The sequence below is a fragment of the Pogona vitticeps genome, chromosome 12 (genome assembly GCF_051106095.1).
Source record: "Pogona vitticeps strain Pit_001003342236 chromosome 12, PviZW2.1, whole genome shotgun sequence".
NCBI lineage: Eukaryota > Metazoa > Chordata > Lepidosauria > Squamata > Agamidae > Pogona > Pogona vitticeps.
Window position 1 is genome coordinate 11555257 of NC_135794.1, and position 12114 is coordinate 11567370.

The 12114-nt window shown below is 41.1% G+C and overlaps 1 protein-coding gene across 4 annotated transcripts in view; it reads left to right on the forward strand.

Moving 5' to 3' along the window:
- The window catches only part of FRMD5 (FERM domain containing 5), a 198790-nt gene that overhangs the window by 145130 nt on the left and 41546 nt on the right, over positions 1-12114 (forward strand). The gene's annotated exons all lie outside the window — the stretch shown is intronic.

Consider the following 12114-nt stretch of genomic DNA (forward strand, 5'->3'; position numbering starts at 1 on the left):
CCCCTGGCTCCCTGCAAGAATGACATCTTGCTGCACTGCATCCTTGGGCACTGCTGCTCAAGGGTTAAAGGGTTTAGATATCCTGTCTTAGGCTTAGTCACTCTAGCAAGTCTTTATACATAATTCATTTCATAATTTTTCACTATTTGCACTGTGTGTTTTTAAAATCTTGTAGAATTTATTCTTTTAAGGTATTACATTTTATATATATTTTATATTGTCTTACTTCACAAAGGAAGGTGGCCTGCAGAGGTATCTTAGATAGACAAGCAGTCCCATTTTGAAGGAAGATTCCAGAGGACTAGAAGACTACCTGGATGGATCACGGAAGAAACACTTAAAATAGCAAAAGGAAAACAAGAAGGTGACAGAAGTAGAGTCAGAACTCTGAATGCAGTTTGTTAGCAACTGCTACATAGAGATAAAGAGAACCACTACAACAACCATTGCAAAGAAATAGAGAAAGACAACAGAAGGGGAAAGGCAGGAGATCTCCTCCAGAAAATCCAAGAAACCAAAGGGAAATTAAAGCCTTGATTAGGAATGCTGAATGACCAACATGGAAGCATACTATCTGACCAGGAGAAAGTAAAGAGAAGGTGGAGACAGTATACAAAAATGTATATACAAAACAGACAAAAGGATGGCAGATTCCTTTGAAGTAGAATCCTATGATGAAGAGATTGCAGTTCTAGAAAGTGAAGTGAAACCTGCTCTGAAAGCATTAGGAAGAACTAAATCACCAGGGGTGGATGGAATACAGATTCATAGAATCATATTCATAGAATCATATTCATAGAATCATAATCATAGAATTGTTGTAGGGTTGGAAGGGACCTTGGAGGTCTTCTAGTATCTAGTCCAACCCCCTGCCCAAGGCAGGAAACCTCATATCATCCCAGACCTCATACCATCCCGGACAGATTGACTGTCCAATCTTTTCTTGAAAACCTCCAGTGATGCGGCAACCACTGCTTAATAGTTCTCACCATCAGGAAATTCCTCCTTATTTCCAGGTTGGATCTCCCTCTGACAAGTTTCCACCCATTGCTTCTTGTCCTACACTCAGGCGCAATGGAGAATAAATTGATGCCCTCTTCCCTGTGGCAACCCTTCAGATATTGGAAGACTGCTATCATGGCTCCTCAAAGTCTTCTCTTTGTTAAGATAAACATACCTAGTTCTTTTTGTCATTCTTCATAGAGTTTAGCCTCCAGTCCCCTTATCATCTTTGTTGCTCTTCTCTGCACCCCTTCCAGGGCCTCAGTGTCTTTTTTGTATTGTGGTGACCAGAACTGGACACAGCACTTCAAGTGTGGCCTCACCAGCATGGTATAGAGTGAGACTATCACTTCCCGTGATCTTGATGCAATCCCCCTGTTGATGCAGCCTAAGACTGTGTTGGCCTTCTTGGCAGCTGCAGAACACTGCTGAGTCATCCTCAGGTGGTGGTACACCAGGACACCTAAATCCCTCTCACGGGTAGTACTGTCAGGCCAGGTACCACTTATCCTGTACCTGTGCATCTGGTTTCTCCGGCCTAAGTGCAGGACCTTACTTTTCCTGCCACTGAACTGCATCTTATTGGATAGGGCCCAATGTTCAAGTCTGTCTAGATCCTTCTGAATGTTGAGTCTATCTTCCAAAGTATTAGCAATTCACCCCAGCTTTGTCTCATCAGCAAATTTGAGGCGTGCTCCTTCAATCCCCGCATCCAGGTCATTTATGAAGATAATGAAGAGCATTGGGCCCAAGACAGAACCCTGAGGGACCCCACTGCACACTTCCCTCCACATGGATGTGGTTCCATTGAGGACCACACGTTGAGTGTGGCTGGTCAGCCAGCTGCAAATCCATCTGATAGTTGCACTGTCTATCCCACTTTGTTCTATCTTACACAGAAGTAGGTTGTGGTCTACCTTATCAAATGCCTTACTGGAGTCCAAGTATACTATATCCCTGCACAATACTGTTTTTATTATCAGCTGTTCACTTTGGAAGATTTGCAAACATACCACGCATCAATAGACTCTGTCTCTCTTGCTCATCTGAGCCCGATACTCTAGACCACATATTATTCCGCTGCCCGACTCATCAACATTTAAGAAACAACATCCTTGAACCCCTTCTGTCATCCCTTTTTGTTTCCCTAGCTGACCCCCTCCCCACCCTTTTAAGTGATTACTCGGCGACCATCACTAGCGTGGTAGCGGATTTTCTTTTAGCGGTCTCCAAGTCAAAACCCCTGCCCCATCCTCCCCCCGCATCACCTTCCCAGTTCTTACCTTCACGACCGTCCTTCTTGGTTTGTAACACTATGACATAAATTGTTACTGCTGTTTTATCCCCTTTTAATGCCAATAAAGGTTTTAAGAAAGACAAATACTGTTTTTATTAATGACTTGGATGAGGGAGTACAAGGAATGCTCGTCAAATTTGCTGATGATACCAAATGATAGCTAATACCCTAGAAGACAGAAACAAAATTGAAAATGACCTTGATAGGATGCGGCACTGGGTCAAAAGCAACAGAATGAAATTCAACAGGGATAAGTGCAAAGTCCTGCAACTCCGAAAAAGAAACCAAACACACAGTTACAATATGGGGGATAACTGGCTCAGCAAAACTACGAGTGAGAAGGATCTTGGAATTGTCGTAGGTCACAAGCTAAATATGAGCCGACAGTGTGATGTGGCTACAAAAAAGGCAAATGTTATTTTACGCTGCATTAACAGAAGTATAGTTTCCAAATTGCATGAGGTGATAGTTCCCCTCTATTCAGCTCTGGTTAAGCCTCACCTTTGAGTATTGTGTCCACTTCTGGACACCAGACTTCAAGAAGGATGCCAACAAATTGGAACAAGTTCAGAGGATGTCAACAAGGATGATCAAGGGGCTGGAAACCAAGCCTTATGAGGAAAGGCTGAAAGAATTGGGCATGTTTAGCCTTAGAGAAGAAGACTGAGGGGTGATACAATATAACTTTTCAAATATTTGAAAGGCTGTTATACAGAAAAGGTCCAGGATCTGTTCTCAATCATCCCAGAGTTCAGGACACTCAACCATGGGTTCAAATTAAAGGAAGCCAGGTTTCGATTGAATATCAGGACAAACTTCCTAACTGTTAGAGCAGTACAGCAGTGGACCCAGTGACCTTGGGAGTTGGTGAGTGCTCCAAAACTGGAGGCCTTCAAGAAAAACTTAGATAATCACCTGGCAGATATGCTTTGATTGTATTCCTGCATTGAGCAGGGGGTTCAACCTGATGGCCTTGTAGGCGCCTTCCAACTTCACTTTCCTATGTTCCACATACTATATTCAGCTGCTTCAAGCCAGAGAGAAGGAATCTGTCAAAATCATAACAAGATTAGGCCAACAAATATGGAAAATGAAATTATGGCCCACAGACTGGCAATTTTCAATATCCATTCCAATCACCAATAAAAGGATTTCCAAGGAGTGCAGTAACTATAAGGCCTTTGCTTTAATTTCCCATGCAATCAAAGTGATACTCAGGGTGTTGCAGCAAATACTGTAATTTTACTTAATATAGAGCTAAAATGCCTGGTGTTCAAGCTGGATTCTGAAAAGGAAGAAGCACTCAAGATCACATTACAAATACCTGCTGGCTACTGTAAAGCATCAAAGAATTTTAAAAGGAGACCAGTCTATGCTTTATAGCAGGGGTGTCCAAACTTTTCAGTATGAGGGCCACATCATATATTTTACACATTTTTTTGAGGTTTAGACCCCTTCCAACTTCACTTTTCTATGATTCTATACCATATGGAAAGCTGGACTGGATTCAGATGAAAGAGGAGTGAAAACTGGTGGAAGAATTTGAGCTATGCAGACGTTGCTCTTTAGGATTAACATAGTACAACAGTGCAAAGTAATATTTCAGAGTGCTATGACAAAAGAACTTATCAGCAGGTGGAGGGAGATACTTCTACCGTTGAATGAGAGGGGGCTTTATGTTTGGTGTCCAATCCGACCAAAGTGTTTGCATAAAGCTTAGTTATTGGAGACTTCAACTGCAGGGCTTTCCAAGGAGGGGAGCTTGGGTTGTTATTAATTTGTACAGGGCAAATAAAAAGGTCTCAGCATCCTGTTTGCTTGAGCGGGCAGTGATAACATATACGTCAATTCTACCTGCAAGAAATTCTACAAGCACTCTTTCAAAGGTATTGTAGTGATAGTGTAGTATGAGGGCAAAAAAAAAATGTTTGGATCATGGGATGCATCTGGAATGTTCTTGTCAGTTTCATATTTTTAATTAACTCACATTTGAGTCATCGGTATTTGTGTATGAGCACACACATACAAAGTGAGGCAGCCCCTTAAGACAGCATCAAAAAAAAAAGTGGGACTGCATCACCAAAGGAGCAGATTAAAGAAGACACAGGGTTATGTAAAATGAACATGTACTCATCTGTACAAATGTGGGTGTCAATTTGGGAATCTTTACTATAATTTGAATAGAAACACAGTAGATAGATCTCTCACGATAGTGGGTGAATCAAGGACCAGGTGGCTCATCAAACTGCTCTGCCTTCTGCCTAGATGCTCACATTCATGGCTGCTTTCCAAGGCCTCAGTTCTTCCGTCTTCCATTATTTTTTATTTTCAAAGTGGTATTGGTTGGTTTTATGTCCAGGACTTTATAAAAACTGTACAATAAATAAAACAATATACAGCTCTCTGTTTTACAAGGAGACTTTGTGTTTCTATAAGCAGACGACTAGCATTCCTAGCAGAGATTGGCATATCATCCTATGTTTGGCCAAAAGTGGCTGCTATAATAACAATTATGTGCCGTATGGGAGGTACGAAATCATTAAATGGGTTAACAGTTGGTGAACCACATAGGTTAATATAGGACTATGCAAACCTGTTAAGTATGATAAACTGCTTAAGCTGGAAAAAATGGAGAGATGGAGAAAATGTGACAAATTTGTGGAGCAAAGTGAGTTTCAAGGGATTTCAAATGCATTACTGCATAGAATATGCATAATGACAAGTTTTCTGTTATCATGTAAAAATGGCTGAAAACATCTATGGTGTGCATCATCATTTGTCGGTGAAGACTATGGAAATAGTGGCAATACTGAGATACTTGATTTGGTCAACAGTTACCCTGTCTACAGCCTGGTCATGCAAGTAAGTAAAGCCTCTGGTGGGGCAGTAAGAGGAGGCAAATATCCTTGGCTGTAGTACTCTGGTGGGAGCCTTCTGTTTCTTGCTGCGGGCAGTTCACTGGGAAATATTTTGTCTGAAATTTGGAGAGAAAGGTTGGGGGAACGTAGTGAAAAGCTTGTGGAATTAGAGGATGGTGGTGAAATCAAACTTGATGGGATGTGTTTGTGTTTTTTTTTCTCCCATTGTGGTGGTGCTTTTTGCTTAAAAGGTTTCTGTGCTGAAAATGATTTAAGATGTAAGTTAACAGGAGCGGGGGGGGGACCTATTCATAAAGAGAAATATCACCTTGCTTTATAAGATCAAAAAAAAATTCAGTTTTCTTAATGTGATGGGTTAGAAGGTAGAACTTCTTTTTCAAGTTGTGATTTGTACAGACAGTACAGATATTCCCTGAAGGATTCTTAATGACAAATGTAAAATGTGTTTGATTCAAGTTAGAGGGATCAAAAGGGAAATTATTTTGTGCATAATAGCATTAGCTTTTGTATACTCTACCCACATTTCTCTAGGTTTCATAATACTATTTGACTGCTGTGATATTTCCTCCTTTTAGTGACATTGCAAAGGAGAACATTTTGCAAGCATTCGTGTGTGTTCTAACATCTGCATTCAGCAAATTCCTTTTAAGAAACAGATTGAGACTGGATGGGGAGGATGGGAAATTGGGTGGTGGGACTGTCGGTTTCAAGTTTAAATCCTTGAGCTAAAGCAGCTTGATTAACCGGGGTTTTGGCAACAGGACATTTCCCAAAATGAGCTGTCAAGAAACCCTTCAGCCTCCTAGGGAGGCATCTCTTAGTTGGCCCACCAACCCTGGGAAGGCTCTTTTATTTATTTTATTTATTTATTTGATTTATATCCCGCCCATCTGGTCTGGTCGACCACTCTGGGCGGCTTCCAATAAGGTGTATATGATAAAACATAAGAATTTTACAAACAGTCCATAACACATACAATAATAAAACAAATAATAAATGAAAGAAAAAATAAAGAAAGAATTAAATATTGACAGGAGGGAAGGCCTGAACATACAACCATGTTTTTAGTTGACTCTTAAAAGTGCCCAGCGTAGGGGCCGCACGAATAACTGGAGGAAGGTTATTCCAGAGGCGAGGAGCCACCGCCGAGAAGGCCCGGTCTCGTGTCCTTTCCTTTTGGTCCTCCCTCGGCGTTAGGCTCCTCAGCCTCACCTCCTGGCTCGTGCGGGTGATCCGAGTAGATCTAGTTGGGAGCAGGCGTTCCGCCAAGTATCGGGGTCCTAAACCATTTAGGGCCTTCTATGTAAACATTAACACTTTGAAGTCAATGCGGAAACGGATGGGCAGCCAGTGCAACATGGCCAGAGTAGGAGAGGTACTGTATGTTGATATTTTCTCACTCCAGTAAGGAGTCTGGCCGCCACATTCTGCACCACCTGAAGTTTCCGCATCAGCTTCAAAGGGAGCCCCAGCTTCAAAGCTCTGCCTTGCATTGTTGAAAGGCCATCAGTAACTCTAAACCACATTAAATTCTTGAGTACACAAGACTCCTTTCTGTTAGAATTATTAGACAGTAATAACAAAACTGGTACTTACAGAATGGAGGGTTGACACTTACTGTTTATTACCTAAGGAAGTAGTATTTGTGGAGAAAACAAAAAGATAAATATTCCTAACACTGTTCAGGAAAGCCTGCAAAGTTCCATGACATGCTTGCCAAGTCTGTTGGTGGGCATTATGGAGAGAAGCCGTGGACTGTCTGTTTCCCTCTCTAGCAAGGAGATCAGGAAACAAGAAGTGACTTCAGAAAAGAAGCAAGGACAGAAGGAAGGAGTCGATCAATCTTAAGAGCACCAATGTAGATGCAGTCAAAGGAACATAGCACTCTCTTGGTTAACTGACTCTATTTATCTATTACACATGTATTTCAGCTTAACTACCTGCGTTGGTGCTCATTTTCCAGAACCATCCTCTATCTTGCTTTCTCTTCCCAGACGTTGTGGCCAATTTGGCTTCACTCCTGGGACACAATGACATCTGTCAACTTCAGAACATCCTTTGCCCTACAGTTGCTATTAACTGTACAGAACTATCAGGGTAACATCTGACACAAGCCAATGTTTGCATGCAGGTAAAGATTTTCTTGGCAAAATTGGAAGAGTTCCTGAAGGCACAGCAATCTCTACCTTCAAAAACATATTCCAGTGATTGAAACCAACACCCTTGTGTCGTGGAATGAGCCTGCCATCATGATGCTGTCTCTTTCCCACATATATCTGTTAATCCAACACAAATACAACATCCCAGAGAACAAATATGGCACAATAATGTATGTTGATTGGCAGCTTGTTTCTCATTTAGCTTTATCAGACCAATAGGACTGCTTACTGCAATTAAGCAGCACCTCTAAAAGTGAAAAGTAAGATTAAGCTTCCAATAGGGAAGCCCAAGGTAAGGAGGCAGGAACAATGATTCATTTCCTACCAGAACTGCAGGAATCTTGTATCCTGTCATCGGGTGTCATTATTTAAAGTGGCAGCAGCCAGCCAGTGAGGCATCAGACTTTAATGAGTCTGTCACAGAGATGTGGCTTCCCTCTGTCTATTGGCCGAGAGCCAGAGCAGATTTCAGCAGAACACGTAGCATGTTCTTGAATGATTGCCTACTGCAAAAGCTGCATCTCTTCAGGATCCTTCCAGGAGATGTTTTGGTTTGCAGAGCAAGCTATAGCTATATCAGCTTGTGGATTTAACTGCTGAATATCAGAATGGTTAGCAGAGCATACTTCACCCTTTGAAAGAAATCACATCCATGTACCTTATTCTGCTGTTGTTATGTGCCGTCAAGTACAGTAAGTTGTTTCTGACCTATGCAGACCCTATGAATGAACGATCTCCAAATTGTCCTGTCTCAGCAGCCCTATTCAGTTCTTGTAAACCCAACCCTGTGGCTTCCTTGTGGGTCAATCCATCTCATATTTGGTGTTCCTCTTTTGCTATGGCTTCAACTTTTCCAAATGTTATTGTCTTTTCTATGGAATCTTTCCTTCTCATGCTGTGTCCAAAGTAGGAAAGCCTCAGTTTCATCATTTCTGCCTCCAGAGAAAGTTCAGGTTTGATTTGATCTAGGACTCACTTCTTTGTTTTTCTGTCAGTTCATGGTATCCGCAAAGCTGTCCCCCACCATCATATTTCAAACAAAACAATTGTTTTCCTGCCAGCTTTCTATACTGTCTAGCTTTCACACCTATACATGAATATAGCTGAGCTTGGCTCTGGTCTCCAGTGATACCTCCTTACACTTGGTGATCTTTTAATTCCTTAATTGCTGCCCTTAATTGCTGCCCTGTCTCAGTCGCCCCCTAGTTTCTTGGCTGCGGCCTCCATTTGGATTGATGATTGAACCAATGTTTATTCTTCTGAACCTTTGCATTCTGGGATTTTTTTTCTTTGTTTGTTCTTAGCTTAGTCTCCTAAACTTTAGTGATTACAGTATTAGGATCAACTCTGTATGTGACTGTGAATTTTTACTTCTCAACAGCCTGATATGTTTGCTTGGATAGCACAAAATAATATGCATTATTAACACATAGAGTTCTCATTGATAGCCAGCCAGAAAAATAGAGACAAATACTCTCATGGTCAATTCTGATACTGCATCTTGGAATTATTGTAAAAATACAAAAGGAAAATCGAAGGATATTTCCCTTGTTATTTACAATTGATATCACACACCTTTAAACATTCATATAAAAATTCCTGTAAAAAGTGTAAAAAATGGGCCTGAAGTGTCGTTGGAAAGTAAGTATCTTTTGAAAGTACCAATATGCTATTAGTTATGTCTACTAATTTGGGTCCTAAAAGATAACACTACTAGTTGCATTTCTTGTTACCATACCTGGTTAGAAGTTACTACCTTACCTATAACTAGCTCCTTTAAAGCTGTGGGTGAGGGTGTAATGCATGGCGTTTATCGTTTCAATTAAATCAGCACATTCAGACACATGGGAAGATGTGGGGAAATTCTGCCCTGATGATCTTGTAAGAGGCCTCATGGAAAAGAAGCTCCGCTAAATGCATTATCAGTTTAATTAGTACAATTAATCAGTTCATTAACTGCAGATTTGAAGCGTGATTTTCATCTGCGCTTGGCAAGAGAATGTTTGGTACTTTAACAATTAATGTGACGTTTTGCGAGTATAATATCTGAGGTTGAAGTCTGTGAATTAGACTAAATCAGTGAGTTGAGTTTTTCAAAGACAGTAAAATATGTTGAAATAAATTCTTGTTTGCAAGAATTCGTCCCATGTCTTACAAACCTATCAGGCACAGATTTGTGCTTCCTTTATTACAAGGTCCTTGAATGGGCAAGCAATACATGTCAGCCGGATAATTGTGAAGCCCAGGATTTCAGCACAGACTGCCTTTAAGGCACTGGACTAGGAAGGGTCTGTGTTCATACGGATCCCCCCCCCCTCACCACAATGTGCCACTCCACTTTGTCTTTGTATCACTAAGCGCTGCACATTAGCAGCAATGCCCTTCTGACAGCACTTCCTTTTCCAGCTGATCTTGCTCCTTTTCGTTTTCTTCCCTCTGGCAAACAGTGAATATTTTTAACAGAACTCAAAAAGAAACACACCCTTTTTCTCTAGGCTGCTCCATTTTTTTACCTCCCTTTAAACAAGCGTGGAAAATCCCCTGAACAGGAAGTGCTGCAGAAAGTCAGGTGGGGCAGGAAGGTGGTTCGAGGGCTTCCCCAGGGGGTCCCATGCAAATTAGAAAGGTGTCCCTGGCGTAAATAGAGTGTATGTAACCAGTGCTGGAGAAATTATGCTCCCTCCCAAAAGTTGTATTTTTCATCTAAATAAGTGGCAAAATAATGAAGAGCCAAGCACATATTACAAATAGCCTGTCACTAGAAAATGGAATTCCTCAAGTCCTGATCGTGGTGGTCACAGAAGGGTCTTTCTTCATCACCCATTGACTGCAGATCCATTTACTTTGTTTCATGATTGGTCTTCAGTGTATAAACACAGTCTTCCTTTGTCAGTCTCGTGTCTCTTGCATAAAAGATTCCCTTAATCATGTCTTCAGCTTGAATGGTACCCTGTTTTCCCGAAAATAAGACCTACAGTGGACCCTCGACTTACAGACGGCTCGACTTACAGACTTTTCGAGTTACAGACTTCTCTGGCTGCAAAATTTAGGTTCAACTTGCAGCCGGAGAATCGGCCTACAGACCAGAAAAAACCCAAAATGGAACAAAAACAACAAAAACAGCCGGTTACGGATTAATTGGTTTTCAATGCATTGTAGGTAGGTCAATGGAGCCTCGGCCTACAGACTTTTCGACCTGCAGCCACCGCTCCAATACAGATTAATTCCTTAAGTAGAGGGTCCACTGTAACCTGAAAATAAGCCCTAGTATGATTTTTCAGGATGCTTGCAATATAAGCCCTAGTTAAGTGAAACCCATTGTGCAGCAACCAGAAGATGACATGACTGTAAGATAAAACATCCCCTGAAAATAAACCCTAATGTGTTTTTTTGGAGCAAAAATTAATATAAGACCCTGTCTTATTTTCGGGGAAACACGGTAGGTTATTGTGATAACTGTCACTTTAGCCCTGAGAAGGATGTCAAGAAGATGCACAAGTGTCGTTCAGGGCTGCTGAGATAGGCAAGGATAGGCGGATCCACTTTACCCCTCCCGCTCCCCCAACAACATCGTTTCAGCATGCTGTCATACACACCACCCTTACTTCCAATCAATCTGATTTTTTCAAATGTTAATCCGTGTGATAATTAGCTTTTGAATACATTTTCTTGCATGGTGGACATTTGCAAATGCTTTTTCTCTCAGCGTATCCATTGTTAAACATACAGATCCTAAAATACTTCTATGTATTTCATCGCCACCACTACCACCAGCATCTTCATCTTAGAACTGCTAAATATATACTTACAAAAAGTGTTCATAAACTTCAGCTGCAAGATATCTGAGTAGGATCATTTACAAGGAGCGTGTGGGTCCCATGTCATGACAGCTTCACTGGCTGCCATATTATTTCTGGGCCCAGGTCAAAAAGCCAGTTGTGATCTATACAGCCCTATAAGACTTGGAACTACAATGAAAATCCTTATTCTCTCCTTAGACTCAAGCCTTGACTTCCTTTAGCAAGCATGTCAGATTTTAAAATCTTGTGGGGAGGCCTACTGATTCTTAGAGAAAAAGAAAAATAGGAACATTAAATATTTTTACCCCACCTTTCTCTTTAAAAAGGCCAAAAGGGGGGTTGCATCATTAAAAGACAATATTGAAAACTGAAAACAATGAGTATACAAAGTAGCTTACATCATTAAAAGACAATATTTAAAGCTAAAAACAACTATACAGATACTAAAAAAGATCAAGCAAATACTATTCTGAGCAAAGGTAAACAAAAGCACTGCTAAAAACACATTCAAAACAGTAAAGCATAACAATCCATTTAAAAATCCCACTTAGGCAGCCGGTCACTGAGGGAAAGCTTGCCTGAAGAGAAAGGTCTTTGCTGGCGTAATTGTTATTGTTATGGGCTTTCAAGTCACTTCCAACTGGTGGTGACACTATGGATGAGCAATCCATATCAAATGGGTGAGCCTTTCCTCCGTTGCCCCTCTCAGCAATTGCAAACTCAAGCCTTGACTTCCTTTAGCAAGTCAGTCCACCTCATATTTAGTCTTCTTTTTTCCTGCTGCCTTTGACAGCGTTATTGTCTTTTCCAAAGAATCTTGTCTTCTCATGATGTGTCAAAGTAGGACAGCCTCAGATTCAACAATTTTTTTTTGCCTCCAGAGATAGTTCAGGCTTGATTTGATCTAGGATGCACTTCTTTGTCTTTCGGGCAGTCCAGAATATCCACAAAGCTCTCCTCCAGCACCACATTTCAAA